This window comes from Protopterus annectens, chromosome 3.part1 (genome assembly GCF_019279795.1).
Source record: "Protopterus annectens isolate FY-2018-M chromosome 3.part1, PAN1.0, whole genome shotgun sequence".
Taxonomy (NCBI): domain Eukaryota; kingdom Metazoa; phylum Chordata; order Ceratodontiformes; family Protopteridae; genus Protopterus; species Protopterus annectens.
In genome coordinates, this window is record NC_056732.1 from 1,167,083,283 (window position 1) to 1,167,100,436 (window position 17,154).

Consider the following 17,154-nt stretch of genomic DNA (forward strand, 5'->3'; position numbering starts at 1 on the left):
CAAAGGGGTTTTGATGAATGTATTAAAAAATGTCAACTGAAAAACCAGTGACTTATTTAAATATAGCATATTATTTGATTGCAAAGAAATCTGTCATCTGATATTAAGATTTCAGGAATGTCAATAGTTTGACATTATAGAGTGATATTTGTGTCATCTAACAAAGCTGAATTGTTTATTATAATTTGGTGACAGATGTATGGGTAGATTAACAGGCAAAAAACAATAATGGCTATGTGTATAAGCAACTATAGTAACAATGCATAGTTCAAGTTTTGATTATGTTGCTCTCTGAACTTCTGTCATTTACACACAGAAATGTTTCTAGATAAGCATGGAATACTTTGATATTCTTTGCAGATTTTGACAAAAATTTGAACCTTTCAAGCATGTTAAATAATATCTTCTTTGTTTCATCAACTGATTTTGGAATATACATTAAATAGAAAGGATTATTTGATATATTACATCCAATCAGAAATTTAGATGTTAAATGCTGACACTTTGTTAGCCCAGCTATAGTATACACAGAATCAAATGAATAACACACATAGCTGTGGTATAACTGAACTATGAATCTTATATAGATATGGTATAGCTAACTTAATCGAATGTGTTAATATCGATGCAAATATTACTTTTGTTCAGTATTAACCTGATATTCTATTTGATGTATAAACTAAAGACATGTATAAGGATTTTTGAACTGTATATACATGTCAGCACTGTAACTATCCAGATCTCAGACCTTAATTAATATAAGGGTTTAAATCACTCTCTGTGTTTCTGCATCAGTTAATGGAGCTTTCAGATACTAAATACAAATAATCCTTCACCAGACTATTGAAATTAAAAAGAAAGGAAAATAATCTTTATCAAGATATACAGGCAATGCATAGGTTGTGTTTTGAAACTAAAATACCCATTTCTTTCCATGAAAGTTTTCTGGACAATATTTCAATCACAAAGTACATTCAATGAAATTAAAGGTTTATACAACAAAGAGTGGTGAATTACAATACAACATAAACAGATTTTTCTAGTGAAAGTCTGAAGTCTGATTGCAATTATTTTATTTTTGCTTCTCTTTTTCCACTGGTCCCTGACTGACCACTGAGTCATCCCCTCAATCACCCATACATCCAATCATATCCTTTTGGCCTGTTCTCTCCTGTGGCATGGCAATTGAGTGACCTTGGTTTGTGACACTATCATGAACACTAGGGAGAATGTTTTTTGTTATTTGCCCATAATCCCAGTGTATGACAATAAGCGTCCAAAGGCTACTGTCCAATGGGTCTGCAAGATATATCCATGGCCCTTACCTCTGAGTCACCATCTTGAGAGCTCCTCAGTCTCCTTAAGGGATTTAACCAAACAATGCACTTGATCACACACTCCTTACCACTTCCCCAGAGAGAAAAGAGTTAGCATATTCTCCTCATTCTTCTCCCTGCCCTTGCAAGCTCCTGCCATGCCAGACCCACTAATCAGTCTTGAGTCACCTGAGTTATAGTCAGGGCTTGATCCCTCTATATCAAGAAATCTATAGTCAGGGCTTTATCCCTCTACACCAAGAAAGCTGACCTTCATTCAATTATTCTTTGATTAATTTAGCAGCTCTAGCATTATTTGTATGATTTCAGCCTTCAATGAAATATTAATCAAGTCTTTCCACTTTTTCTTGTAGAATGGGAGTCTCCTGAACTGAACAATATAAACTGGACTATTATAGAGAAAGTGAAAAAAAATATTTTAGTATTTTAGTAATTGATGGATGCCTCTTAGTCTGAGGTACACGCTGAATGAACATGCATAACATACATGTACAGCATTGTTCTGTACTTCCTTGAATACACAGATCTAAATGTTTAGGTCAGGTAAATATTGCTTGTTATATTGGTCTAAAGTCCTAAATATACATGTGCAATGTAATTTTGCTATAAACTAAAAACAAAGACACATGATAAATTAAGCAGCATTTGAGCCTAATACCACCACTAAACAACATTTAAGACTCTTTTCAATGAAATTTTCCAGTTATGTAACAATATATAAATGTAAATGAGCCAGACTTTGAATAAGTGGTTAACAATAAATATGAAGATAGTTGTTAAAAACACCATGTCTGTTAACAGTTAACAACAAAATTATTTTAAACTCTTAAATGTGTGACAGTAATTAGAAAACTGGAAGGAAAATAAGAAATGCTCATAGGTTCATAGGTGGTTACTGGGCTACTGACCCAAAGGTTTTTATAAGCCCAGCCGTGCGTGCCCAAAGTAATACTAGAGAAACCCAATATAATGGATCTTGCCTAATCATGAGATCTTAGTTAGCAATATTTAAGAAAGTCATAGGTAAAATCCCTGGCAGGAATTTATGATTTTCCATCCAGTCACCTAGGCTATGCTTAAACAGATTCATAGAGGGTCTTTGTTTGATGTAGACTGAGGAATGACAACCTCTGAAAGACATATCTTTCTCTCCAGCAGGTCCTACTTATGTCGCAGGCCAGGTAAAGGTCCCTAGAGTGGGTGACCCCTATCCCATTTGACTTGCAGATGTGCAGAATTTCCATTAGGTTGGATCCAAGATTGCTCTGAAGGCCAGGCATAAATTTCCTCTAAGTAGTCTGTCTGAGTACAATGACAGTGACTTCAGTCTGTCAGTGTATGACATGTGCTGGAGACCCTGAATTTTCTTGGTTAGAAATCTCTGAGATCTCTCAAGTTGATGCAAATGGCTGGTTAGGTACATACCAAAGGCAGCATTGTACTCAATTATTTGCCTGATGAGGGTCGAGTACTGCAGTGTTATGACCTCTTTCACTCTTGAGGCAATGCCTTTGATAATGAGGTGCAAAACTTAGAATGCATTCCTTCCCACAGTAGACACATGGTGGTCAAAGTTTAAGCTACAGTCAACTTGCACTCCGAAGTTTCACACTACTGAGTTGTTACTTAGGGTATTATTATTTATATGATAGTCTGCAGGGATATTGTTTATACTGAAGGGGGTGATAATGCATTTTTTAGCACTGAGCTTGAGTCCATGGCTTTGGCACCAATCATTGGTTTGTGTAAGTCCTTCTTAAAGTATATTGGCATTTTTATTTATTTTATTTATTTAATATTTGTTTATCGGGAAATTCCGACTTGGAGTGAAGCCAATTTTCAGCAGAGGCCCGGGAAGAAACACTCCAGATGCATGTCTTTGCAACATCATTTGATATAATTTGGGGATTACATGATTGTACCTAATTTGCAGTCATTGCCAGACTTAGTCAGTCACAGCCATCTGTTTTGGCCTGAACGTCTGAGAAGTATATTACAAACAATAGGGGGCCCAGCCCTGTGGAACCCCATGGGTGATAGGTCTACTGGTTTTGGTAAAGTACCCAAATTTCACTGAGTGTGATCTGTTGGTGAGCCAGTTAGCAACCCACCTGATGACATAAGAGTGGATATTCAACTTTGAGATTTTATCAATGATGGCTGAATGTGGGATTCTGTCAAAGGCCTTGGCTAAGTCATAGTGGGCTGTATGCACAGACTTGCCTTCATCTATGGCTCTGTTGATGTTTTCGAAGAAATCCACCAGGATTAACAGGCATTACCTGCCTTTGATAAAACCAAACTGTGTTGGATGAAGGGTTGGAGATCACCTATATCCTTATTTATAAGGTCTGTGATGATTTGTTCCATGGCCTTAGAGATAAGGCTGGTTAAGCTCATGGGTCTGTTGCTGTAACCCCTTTATGAAGGGGATGATGGTTGCTGTTTTCCATTCAGCATGGACAATACCAGTACTCATGCTGTGGGTTAAGGGAGTACATAATGGAGTTGCTAACTTATATTTTAGACCATTTAAAATGCAACCTGGGATGCCATCTGGTCCATAAAGGCTGTGTTTTTGACCTTGGAGAGAGCATTAATGACTTGGTCTTTGGAGATGCAAGGTGGGAGAGATGTAGAGAGAATGCTTTGTGGAATGTTTGGAGTGGACAGTGGGGTGAAATCTTCACCTAACCTGTCGGGTAATAGGTTAGCTATGTTTACAGGATCAGTTTGTGTGATGTTATCTGCAGGTAGTTCAGCACATGTTTGGGTCCTACCTTTTAGGTTACGGATATAGCTGAAGAATGCCTTATGGTTATCCTTAACTATGGTTGCTATTTTTTTTCCTCAAAATTGCCCTTAGAGGATTTTACAGATTGTCTTATTTGTTTGTTCAAGCAGAGGTAAGTGTTCTTCCAGTGCTGGGACCTCTGTTTTTTTATTCTTATATAGCAGCTTCTTCCTCTTGTTGTATAACATACTAATGCTAGATGTCCACCAGAGAGGCTTGTTTTTTCTTGAGGATCTTGTTTTGATCCTATCAGGTACAGCTGTGTCAATATAATTGTGTAAATGTTTGTGCATATACTTTGCTAGCTAGTTTCACTGTGTGTGAGGTATTAACTAGAAATGTTCTACAATTGTTAAGCATCTGGTTGGGTTTGTTTGTTCTGATTTTTGTTTCCCACCCTCCCCCCTATTGGTATACTGTTTTTATACTTGGTGGCTCTACGCTGCCTGTCCCTACTGTATATTTGATCTGGGACACTCCCCCCAGTCTAGTGTCATTACCTCATTCTACCTAATCCAGGGAGAACATTTGAGAAGGCCAACCCATTTAGTTTCTGCTCCTCCTTTCCCCTTTCCACTTAAAAAAAAAAAAAATCTAAGCTCGTTTCCTGCCTTTCCTGTAAGTCGCTTAGTCCATAGGTTCATAGGTTCATACTAGGCTATCTGCCCTAGGGCATTTATAAGCCTAGACAGAGTGTGTTTGGCTTTTGCCACCCATTTTAAATTAATTTTGCTATGCCCTTTTTTCGAGGTTAGTATACTGTGCTTCTGTCTAACAGTGACACAGAAGTGATACCCGGGGTAAACCTACGATCTCCCATCCACTCATCAAGATTCCTCTTGAAGAGAGTCAATGAGGGACTCTGCCTAACCTGGACTGGGATTTTATTCCAGAGTGAAGGGAGCATCTGGGTTATGTATCTGTCCCTCCAGCATGTACTATTTATTTCAGTGCTGAGGTTCAAGTCTCTCGAGTGCGTAGCTCGATGGAATTTGGATTTTCTGAGGTGCAGCATGTCCATTAATTCCAGGTTAGACATGGCTTTATACGTCAGGTACAGATTGCCTCTGAGCAGGTGGTATGCCACTGAGTAGAGCTGGAGTTTCTTTAACCGGGCAGCATATGGCTTCTGTTTGAGCCCTTTGATCATCTTGGTGAGGTACTTTTGGGGTCTTTCCAGTTGCTGCAGGTGTCTGGTAAGGTACATCCCAAAAGGGGCATTGTACTCAATTATGGGCCTGATGAGGGATGAGTAAAGAGGCACGATGACCTCCCCTGATCTAGATGTGAATCCCTTCATGATTAGGTGGGCTATATAAAATGTTTTTCTAACCACTTTGGCCACGTAGTTGTCAAATGAGAGATTTCTATCAACTTGGGTCCCCAGGTCCCTAATTAATTCTTCTGTACTTAATGGATTACCACCTATGTGATAATTTGTGGGCACTTTGTTTTTGCCAAAGGGGATGACTATACACTTTTTGGCATTTAGCTTGAGGCCATGGCTCTGGCACCAGTTGTCTGTTTCTATGAGGCCCTTTTGGAGGATGCTTGTGTCGGCTGGAGAGTCGATTATGGCACCCAGTTTGCAGTCATCTGTGAACTTGGTCAGCCACAGTCCTTCCGTGTTGGCTTGTACCTCCGAGAAATATATACCGAACAAGAGAGGTCCCAGGACTGAGCCTTGTGGGACACCACTTGTAACTGGTTTGGAGTCTGACATGGCTCCAGCAATTCTAACCATGTGGGTTCTGTCCTTGAGCCAGTTTGCAACCCATCTAGTGACATAGGGGTTTATATTTAAGCTGGTGAGCTTATCTATAATGCCCGAGTGGGGTATTGTATCGAAGGCTTTTGTAAGGTCCAGGTAGGCTGTGTGGACCACCTTCCCCTCGTCAATGGCCTTGGTGACTGTTTCAAAGAAATCAACCAGGTTTAAGAGGCAGGATCTGCCCTTAACAAAGCTGAACTGGGTAGGATTCAGTGTCTGTAGGTCCCCAATATCTTTATTTATGAGGTCCATGATGATCCTTTCCATAGCTTTGCAGACCAAGCTAGTCAGGCTTATGGGGCGATAGTTTCCAGGATCTGTTGAGGCACAACCTTTGTGGAGAGGGACCACTGTTGCTGTACACCAGTCTTTGGGTACATATCCTGTAGTAAGGCTGAGATTGAACAGTAGTTTTCTGTTTGGGTTTAGCTCTTCTTGAAGTTCATGTAGGACGCAGCCCGAGACACCGTCTGGTCCCATTGATGCTGTGTTTTTTGCTTTGGTGAGGGCGGCTCTTACCTGAGCATCTGAGATGTCAGGGGGGAAGCACTTTGCTGGGATAGATATTTGCCCTTTTGGTGGGGAGGGGGGGGAGAAGTTTGCACTGAACCTGTCAGCTAGGATGTTGGCAATGTCTCTGGGTTTGGTGTATTTTTTGTCATTTTGGACTAATTCTGAGCATATCTGGGAATTCCCACCCAGGTTTCTAACATAACTAAAGAAAGCCTTGTGATTATCCTTAGTGTCCTGTGCAATTTTTCTCTCGAAGCTGGCCTTAGACGATTTTATGAGTGCCCGTAGTTTTTTGCTAATACTGATCAGAGATGCCTTCCCTTTTTTGGGATTTTGCTCTAATATGTAGTAGCCTCCTCCTTCTATTTTATAGTTTGTTTATGGCTGGGGTCCACCAGACAGGATGTCTGCCTTTGGAGGATTGGGTCTTGGTTTTATTTGGGATCGCATGATCCATGCATTCCTGAAGATGTTCATAGAATGCATTTATAAAGGATTGTGTGGCCTGGGCCGTATTTTCCACAGGCTCGGGGGCTTTGAAGGATTCCACCTCAGTTTTGAGGAGTGTGAAATTTGCTTTAGAGAAGTTTTTCACTGTGGTTTTCTGGGCAGGGGGTGGGGTCAGGATGTGAATATCCAGTGAGATTAGTTTGTGGTCTGATCTTACCAGTGAGGGATACACTTCTGGTCTGGAGCACAGAGTCCCCATGTTGGTGATGATCAGGTCCAGTATGTTTTCCCCTCTTGTGGGAGTGGTAACAAGTTGTTCCATAGCATTTGAGTTTATAAATTCTAGGAACCTTTGGGCTAGGGTGTTGGAGCTAGAGTAATGCTCCCAGTCTATGTTTGGGTAGTTGAAGTCGCCCAATATAATGGTGTTTGGAGAGACCTTCATATTTTCCAGTGTTCTTAGGAAGGCCGAGTGGGGTTCCTGGGTTTGGGAGGGTGGTCTGTAGCAGGCTATAAACTGGAAGGCAGTTTTCCCCACTGTTAGTTGCACATGGATAGTCTTTGATGCTTCGTGCTGTGCCACCAACCTGGAAGTGTGGGTATCTTTGACGAATATTGATACTCCCCCTCCTTTTGTGGTTCGGTCCAAGTTTTGGGGCCGAAAAGCATGGTATGAGGTATAACCTGGTAGTGCTGGGGTGCTCTCGGGAGCCTTGAACCAGGTTTCTGTTACTGCACAGATATCGATGTTCTCCATGCTAAGGAGAGTTTTGAGTGTGTGCATCTTGAGGTATAGACTTCTGGCGTTGAGTAGAATTACTCTTAGTTTCTTATCCCTTGTGATACCTATGGAGGTGGGTTTGTCTTTTGAGCCTTGCCTACAAAAGGCACTATGGGGGTAGCAAGAGCCTTTGCCAATATCCAAAAGCCCAGGGGGTGACAGGTGCAAGCCACCCCTAGCAAAGCATCGTGGCTTGTCGAGCAAGTCATCCCAGGCTGACAGGCATTGGATCCCCTTTGAATGACACCAATACTTAAGCCAATTGTTGAAATTGATCATCTTGTCTTCATATTGTGGCATCATTCTTGGTGAGGGTAAGATGCTACTCAAGGTCAGGGTCATACCGGCCTGGGCTACATGCTCAGAGAGCTCCTCTATCTCTTTTCATGTAGTCCAGGGAGGTATGTCTCAGGTCATTCACACCAGCATGGACAATGACTGAGTGATATTTGTACTTGCCTTGCAGTGACCTGAGTGCTTGTGTTATGTGGCGGATCCTAGCGCCCGACAGGCAGCTCACCGTGACCTTCTCCTTGTTCAGCCTGGTGAGCGGGACGTCAGTGTGCCTGACGATAGAGTCACCTATTACAAGTGTATCAGGTGTGTTGTTTAGCCTTAAGAGCTGTGACTATTCGGCACACTGGCTTTGTGAGCTATGTGTTGCACGTGTTTTGTTTTGGGGTAGTGGTTGCTTGGGTGTCTGCTTTGGAGGTCTCTGCTGCTTAGGCAGATTTTTATTTAGAGCCTCCGAGTATGTTTTTGTGTGTTTATGTATTTGGTTTGCTGTCATGGTAGGTCTATGTGAGACTGAAATTGTAGTGAGTGTGGTTTCCTTCTCCTCCTGACTGGTTACACCAGTACTGAGTTGAGAGAGCTTATCCTCCAGTTTGGCTATATGGTTGCATCTCTCACATGTGTTGGAATTTGTTGGGAGGAGGAGAGGGTTGTCTGTGTACATGAGGCAGTTATAACATTGCCTCAAGATTCCCAGATTCACCAGCTGGACCGGAGAGGAGATTGACAACTGACCTTTGGACATGCTAGAATAGTATTGAGAATTCCTTTATAATTGAAAAAAAGGGCCAATGGGGAACAAGGTACTCAAGGGGTGTTTGTGAGGCTGTAGTGCTTTTAATTTTTTAGTGCTGACTTATATAATTGCTTTAGTGAGCAAGTGCCAGGTAACTTAAATGCAATGTGTTACATGTAACTGAAATGCAAAAATGACAAACAGTAACTTTCTTTCAAGTGAAACAAGGAAATAAGTACAGTAAGCAATGCAGATATCACTAGTGATCCAAAGAAGCGCTGAAAAGCCGCGTTTTACGTGGAATTAGCATTTATGGGAAATACCAAGCAAACAAACAACAAGCATACAAACAAAGCTAGATTCAGCAGGCCTGGATCTAGTCTATGCTACAGCAAACAAGGTGTACCAATTTCAGTAAGAAACAGTTCAAATGGGCACTATAAGCCTTTAACCAGAAATTCCCAGCTCAGAAGGGCAGAGTCCAGCCTATCCTCCCACAAGAGTGCAGACCACGAACCTTCTTAATGTAAAATAACTGGCCTAAAGCCCAAGTGCTTAAACCAGAACTAATACACATTTAGAATAACAGACACTGAGCCCTCAATCAGCAGTTCCCAGCTTAGAAAGATGTAAGCTACCTGTCCTGCCACCACAGTGCAGGCCACAAACATTCCTAATGTAAAACAACTGGTCTGAAGCCCAAGTGCTTAATCCAAAAGACTTAGAATGATAGCTACACTTTAATCAAGTTACTACCAAGCAGTAATAAATACAATTGAATACTTTAAAGAATGCCTGGATTAGTGCTCACGTTATACAAACAAAGTTAGATTCAGCAGGCCTGGATCTAGTCTATGCTACAGCAAACAAGGTGTACCAATTTCAGTAAGAAGCAGTTCAAATATGCAGGCACTATAAGCCTTTAACCAGAAATTCCCAGCTCAGAAGGGCAGAGTCCAGCCTTTCCTCCCACAAGAGTGCAGACCACGAACCCTCTTAATGTAAAATAACTGGTCTGAAGCCCACGTGCTTAAACTAAAAGGCTTAGAATGAGTTACACCAAGCAGTAATAAATACAATTGAGTACTTTTAAGATGACGCAAAAGCAAAATAAAGTAGGAAGAAACACAAATACAGTAAAAGCAGATACATTTTTTTTTTTTTTACAACTGAACTTCTTAGGTAACAGAAGGTTGAAACCTGAGACAGCTTTTAAGAAAGAAATATCAAAAGAACCAATGAGGTACTTAGTCTAAGCTGTAGTCCAGGTGACCTCAGTCAGCCAATGACCTCAAACAATTCTCTCTCACTGAAATGCCTGATGGCTATTGCTAAACCAAGATGTCCCTGAATATGTGCTTAGACACACAGCCTCCACAAACACTAGGCCCAAATACAAGCCTGAATATGGAAATGCTACAAATATCCCCACTACTTAGAACAAACTGCAGAAATGTTTCTCACAGCTGAAAATCAGCAGTGAGCCTTTAAATGAAAGTTTTAAACAACTAAAGGAGCCTCAAGAAAAAAGAGTTTAACTGCAACAAGTTATAAGAAACAAACAACCCAACAGATGCTGAATAAAAGTGGACAATTTCCAGTTAATACCTCACACACAGTGAAACTAGCTAGAAAAATACACAGTACACAAAGTGCTACAAATAACAAAGAAATAAAGAACAAAATAAACAAAAAACAGGATACTTAATGTTATATATTATAGCTCTGAGTTTCCCCAGTGTCCTGCCTTTGATTAGCTCAGTGTGAAATGGGTACAGATTTCCTGTATCCAGGACTGTTTATAAGCTTCCGAGCCCTCAAACCTTTCTGTGTTGGAGGGAAGCCTTCTAGCTTAATTTTGTTTCTTAGAACTAGCCAGTTTTCTAGTTTCAGCACTCAGATCTGTTTCTTTGAGCTCAGCACTTGTTCAGAACTCATCGTAAGCACTAAGTAAGCTACAGATTACTACAGCACTCAACTTTCCTCACTTGTCTAGAGGTAAACAGTTTTTAGTACTTAATAAATAAGTACCTATCCAGGCATGTCTAAGGGTCAGCTCCCGGTGTTTTCTCCTGTCTACCTGAAGAATCTAGGCATCTTGGGGCAGTGCAGCAATTGCCTCATGTACACAGACAACCCTCTCCTTCTACCACCCAACACCACAACCTGTGAGAGATGCACTTATCTAGCCAAAGTGGAAGCAAAGGTCTCTTCACCCAAGACTGGACTAACTAGACAGTCAAGAGGAGAAGGTAAATACTTGCACCACACCACACTCATCACATAGTCCCTCAAAACCTACACCACCAAAACACACACATAGAAACACAAAACACACACCTACATTTGCCGAGGCTCTCAAAAAAGATCTACCCATCAACAGGGACCTCCAAAGCAGAAACGCAAGCAACCTCCACCCCCCAACACAACCCAAATTACACATAGCCCACAAACTCAGTGTGCCACTCAACCACAGCCCATAAGGCATAACAACATACCCAACACTCTAGTCATAGGTGACTCTATAGTCAGGCACACTGATGTTCCACTCACCAGGATAAACAAGGAGAAAGTTACTGTCAGCTGCCTGTCAGGTGCCAGGATCCATCACATAATGCATGCATTCAGGTCACTCCACAACAAGTACAAATATGACTCTGTCCTTTGTCCATGTTGGTGTGAACAACCTGAGACATACCTCCCTGGACTAGGAGGAGCTGTCTGATCCTGTAGCCCAGGCAGGTATGATCCTAGCCCTGAGTAACATACTGCCTGCGTCCAAAATGATACCACAGTACAAGGACAAAATGAATAACTTCAGCAATTGGCTAAGCATCTGGTGTCATTCTAAGGGGATCCAGTATCTGTCTGCCTGGGATGACATGTTCAACAAACCACAATGCTTTGCCAGAGATGGCCTACACCTGTCGCCCTCGGGATTCTGGATACTGGCTAAGGCTCTTGCCACCCCTATAGTGCCTTTTTTAGGCAAGATTCAAATGACAAATTCACCACCGTAATAGGTACAAGCAAGTAAAATCTGAGGGTAATGCTACTTAATGCTAGAAGTCTAAACCTCAAAATGCACTCACTCGAGGCACTCCTTAAAATGGAGAACATCGACATCTGTCCAGTGACAGAGACCTGGTTTAGGGCTCCAGAGAGCACCCCTGCATTACCAGGCTATAATTCATACCACACTTTTCGGCCATCTAACCTGGACCGAAGCACTAAAGGTGGAGGTGTGTCTATATTCATTACGGATATCCACACCTCCAGGCTAGTTGCTCAACATAATGTGTCCAAGATTATCCAAGTGCAACTAACTCTGGGCAAGACCACAATCCAAATTGTAGCTTGCTACAGATCCCCCACCATGCCCCAGGATTCCCACTCCTCATTTCTTGATACACTGGAAAATATTAGGGTGCAACCTAACACACTAATAATGGGTGATTTCAACTACCCCACCATTAGGTGGAAAAACTACTCATGTACCAAATCTTGTGCTCAACGTTTTCTGGAATTCATAAATTCCAATGCCTTGGATCAACTTATCCACATCCCCACCTGGGGCAGCAATATCCTAGACCTAGTCATTACCAACATGGGCAACAGGTATTCCACACCAGAAGTCAATTCCTCGTTGGTCAGATCCAACCACAAGCAAATCACCCTAGACATCCACATCCCACCTCCACCCCCCATTAGGGAAACCACCGTAAATAATGTCTCCAAAGCCAACTTCACATTTCTTAAGACAGAAGTGGAAAACTTCACGACACCCATGCTGATGGACAATAGCAGTGTGACTGCTGAGTCCTATACAATTGCACTTTATAAGCACTTACATGAGTGCTTGGATCATGCAATCCCTAACATAACCAAGATGCTATCCTCCAAAAAAAGGAAGCCAATCTGCTGGTCCCCTGCCATAAACAAACTCTACAACAGAAGAAAGAAACTGTTGCAAAAAAGAGTAAAATCCCATGATTGGAGGAACTCCATGGCCAGCCTCAGTAAGAAGTTGAGATCCCTCATAAAATCCTCCAAAGCTAGTTACGAAAACAAAATCGCCACTGATTCTAAAGACAGCCACAAAGCATTCTATAGCTATGTCAAGAATCTGAATGGCAACACTCAGATCTACTCTGAGTTACAATGGCACTAAATATACAGAACCAACTGATATTGCCAACATCCTGGCAGATAAGTTCAGTTCTAACTTTACCCCTCTTTCATCCCCTAAAGGGCCCATCTCTATACCAGAAGAATGCAAAGTTCTTGTAATCATGGCTTCACAGGTAAAAAGCACACTCTCCAAAGCCAAGAACACAGCATCCATGGGACCTGACTACATCCCAGGCTGCATTCTATACAAACTATTGAATGAACTGGCACCCCACCTAAGTACCATGTTCAATCATAGCCTCACCTCAGGCTTTGTGCCCACAGAATGGTGCAAAGCAATGGTTATCCCACTCCACAAAGGGGGAGCCACCATGGACCCTGGGAACTATCACTCCATTAGTCTGACGAGCCTGGTCTGCAAGGCTATGGAATGTATCATCATGGAACTTATAAACAATGACATTGGTAATCTCCAAACTCTGGACCACACCCAGTTTGAGTTTTTAAAAGGCAAATCATGTCTCTTAAACCTGATAAACGTCTTTAAAGCAGTCACCAAAGCCGTAAATGAGGGTAAGGTGGTTAACACAGCCTATCTATATCTCGCTAAAGGCTTTTAACACCATCCCCCACTCTGGAATTATAGATAAACTCACTAAACTAGGTATAAATCCTTATGTCACAAGATGGGTTGCCAACTGGCTCAATAACAGAAGCCACACTGTGAAAGTAGCAGACTCTAAATCCAACTTCAGACCAGTGACAAGTGGAGTACCACAGGGTTCAGTCTTAGGTCCTCTCCTGTTTGGTATCAACTTCTCTAAAGTACAGGCTCACACAGAAGGTCATTGGCTAACAAACTTCGCAGATGACTGCAAACTAGGAGCCATAATCAAAACTCCTAATGATGTGGACATCCTACAAAAGGGCCTCACTGAGACAGATGACTGGTGTCAAAGCCATGACCTCAAGCTCAATGCCAAAAAGTGCATTGTCATCCCTTTTGGTAAAAACTCTGTACCCATGAACTACCACATAGGTGGCAGTCTACTTAACACCGAAAGTGTGATAAGAGGCCTTGGGACACAGGTGGACAGTAGTCTCTCCTTTGTTAATCGCATCGCCACAGTAGTCAGGAAATCCTTCTACATGGCATACCTCATCTCAAAAGGTTTCTCATCCAGGAAAAAAGAGGTCATTGTTCTCCTCTACTCATCACTCATTAGACCCATTGTAGAGTACAACGCCCCTTTTGGTATGTACCTCACAAGACATCTACAACAACTGGAAAGGCCACAGAAATACCTCACAAAGAGGATTACCAGCCTCAAACAGATGCCCTACGCAGACCGTCTCAAAAAACTCCAGCTTTACTCTGTCGCATATCTCCTACTCAGAGGCAATCTCTGTCTAACATGCAAAGTTATGTCAAACCCAGAGCTGTTGGACATACTCCACTTAAAGAAATCCCAATCCCTCCGAGCTACATGCTATAGGGACCTAAACCTTGGCACCACAATAAATAGAACATGCTGGAGGGATAGATTCCTGTCCCGGAGACTCTGGAACAAACTACCTATCTATATCAAACAAAGCTCCTCATTAGTGATCTTCAAGAAAAATCTTGATGATTAGATGGGAGATAGGAAATTCACCCCGGGAATCGCTTCTGTGGCTCTGCTTGACAGGGGCACAGGAAAATAATTTTCTTGGGTAGCAAAAGCCAGGGTACCATTTGGCTAGGCTTATATAGGCCTTTAGGCCAATAGGCTAGTACCTACCTATGAACCTATGAACCTATACAGGGCATTTGTGTATACCTTAGTATAGTTGTCAATGCTAACTGGGGGGAACAGGAGCTTGGAATTATTTATGCCATCCCTTAGAAGGTTATAAATAGTTTTGGTTAAAATTTTTAGCCTGGTTTCATCTAAGAGGGGTTCAGGTGGTATAACTACTTCAAATGTGACTTATTTGTGATCAGAATTATCCAGAGAGGGTCCTATACTTGTAGTAATGCAATGGTCACCCACGTTGGTGAGGACCAGATCAAGAATATTTGAGCCCCTTGTAGGGTTGTGTGGTATTTGTTTCAGGGCATTATTGTTAACAAAGTCCAGGAACATTTATGCGAGTATGTTGACACTTGTATAAGTTTCCCAGTCAATGGATGGATAGGTAAAATTACCCATGACTAGAGTGTTTGGTTGTAATTTGATTGACTCAAGTAGGCCCAAATAAGTAGTGTGAGCATCTTGGTTCATAGAAGGGGGTCTATAGCTAAAGAAGACTTGAAGGTGCGTCTTACCCACAATTAGTTGAACTTAGAGTAACTCCATGGAGTTTTCCTGCCTTAACCAGTCTAGAGGTGTATTTATGTTTGATGAAGATAGATACTCCTCCTCCTTTGATTCTTACATGTTCATTTTGTGGTCTGAAAGTGTGGAAGGCATTGTAGCCTTGCAAGTCTCAGGTACTGTCTGTGACCCTGAACCAAGTTGCTGTGACTGCACAGATGTAAACATCCTCCAGGGAGAGGAATGCTTCCAGATAGTACAGTTTGTGATTTAAACTCCTAGCATTTAGCAGCATAACCTTTAATTTATTTGTGAGTTATATTTTCACATTGGAAAGTTTTGCCTTGAGACCTTGCCTAAAAAGACACTATGGGGGTGGCAAGTGCCTTAGCCTGTAATTGAAAACCTAGAGGTGACAGGTGAAGACCATCTCTGGCAAAGCAGTGTGGTCTGTCAACCATGTCATCCCAGGTTAACAGAAGCTGGATCCTCTTAGAATGACACCAGAAACTAAGACAATTCTTCAAGTCAGTCATTTTTTATTTAGATTGTGGTATCATCCTAGGTGAGGGTAGAATGCTGTTCAGGGCTATGGACATACCTACCTAAGGTACATATTCAGAGAGCTAATCATGTCTCTCTTCATATAGTCCAGTGAGGTACATCTCAAGTCATTCACACCAACATGAACTATGACGGACTCATAAGGTACTTCTTGTTGAGAGGCTTGAGGGCGTGTGTGATCTGATGGATCCTGGTACCTGATAGACAGCTGACTGTAACATTCTGCTTGTGCAGCCTGGTGAGTGGAACATCATTGTGTCTCACAATGATGACACCTCTCACTAATAAATTTGGTTTAGTTGTGCTTTGCCTTAGAGACTTATTTGGTGAGACACTGGTGCTTGGTCTTTATATATATTGAGTACTGTAGGTGCTATATTAAGTGGAGCATGTTTGTGTTTGGAAGGTCTCTAGTGTTTAGCACCTCCACATATGATGGATTATGTGCTGAGTGCATGGCTTGTGTAGGAGGTGTACTATGTCAGCTGACAACCTGTTTAGTGTTACTGTTCAGTAGACGAGACAGAGCAAGGATTCCAGATTCTTAGTTGGTGCAAGGAGATGCGCTATGGATAAACAGATGAATACATCAGAGCAGTGGCTTGTCACCTAACTCTGTGGAGCTGTGTTAAAACAAGCGCAAACCCAAGCAAATGTGGGGCTTATGTAGCAACAGTGAACAAACTAAATTAAACAATTTAACCAATAAAGAAGTGCAAAACTGAGTCCTGATGGTGCCGGTAACCTTCAATCAGATGAGTCCTAACTGTACTCTCCTGCCACAAGGGTGCAGGGGGGCCCTCTCCTATAAAAGTCTGGTGTAGTGCTCAGTTTAACAAACAGTACCAGATTCAGCAGGTCTGAATCTAGTCTTTGTTACAACAAACAAAAAAATGCAATAAATCAGCAATTTTTTTTTCATTTTTTGTTCTAAGGAAGGAAATTAATGAAAATAGAGTTGGCAGAGAAAAACAAATACAGCTTTTCACATAATGAAATCTATGTGTGTGTGTGTGTGTGTGTGTGTGTGTGTGTGTGTGTGTGTGTGTGTGTGTGTGTGTGTGTGTGTGTGTGTATATATATATATATATATATATATATATATATAGATAGATATATATATATATATATATATATATATATAAAATGATTAAAAACCTTTCTTCCAACTTGTATTTGTTTTCTGGTTTCTAAGGACAGCTTTCTAAAAAAATAAGTAGTAATGGATAAGTGAAAGCAGACAACAACTAAAAAACTATCGTATGTGTACAACAAACTTTTTCACTCTAGTTCTCTATTTCAAAGCTACAATTAGTGAAAAAAAGACAAAGTAGCAGTCCTAACAAAGGTGAGTACAGCAGCAGTTACCAGGAGCTGCACAGGCCCAGGTAGAGAAGACCAGTGATATCAACCACTATAGTTTAATCTTCCTTATTGCTGGTGAAGTCCACCTGCTCATCTGTTGCAAGGCATTCAGGCCACAGTT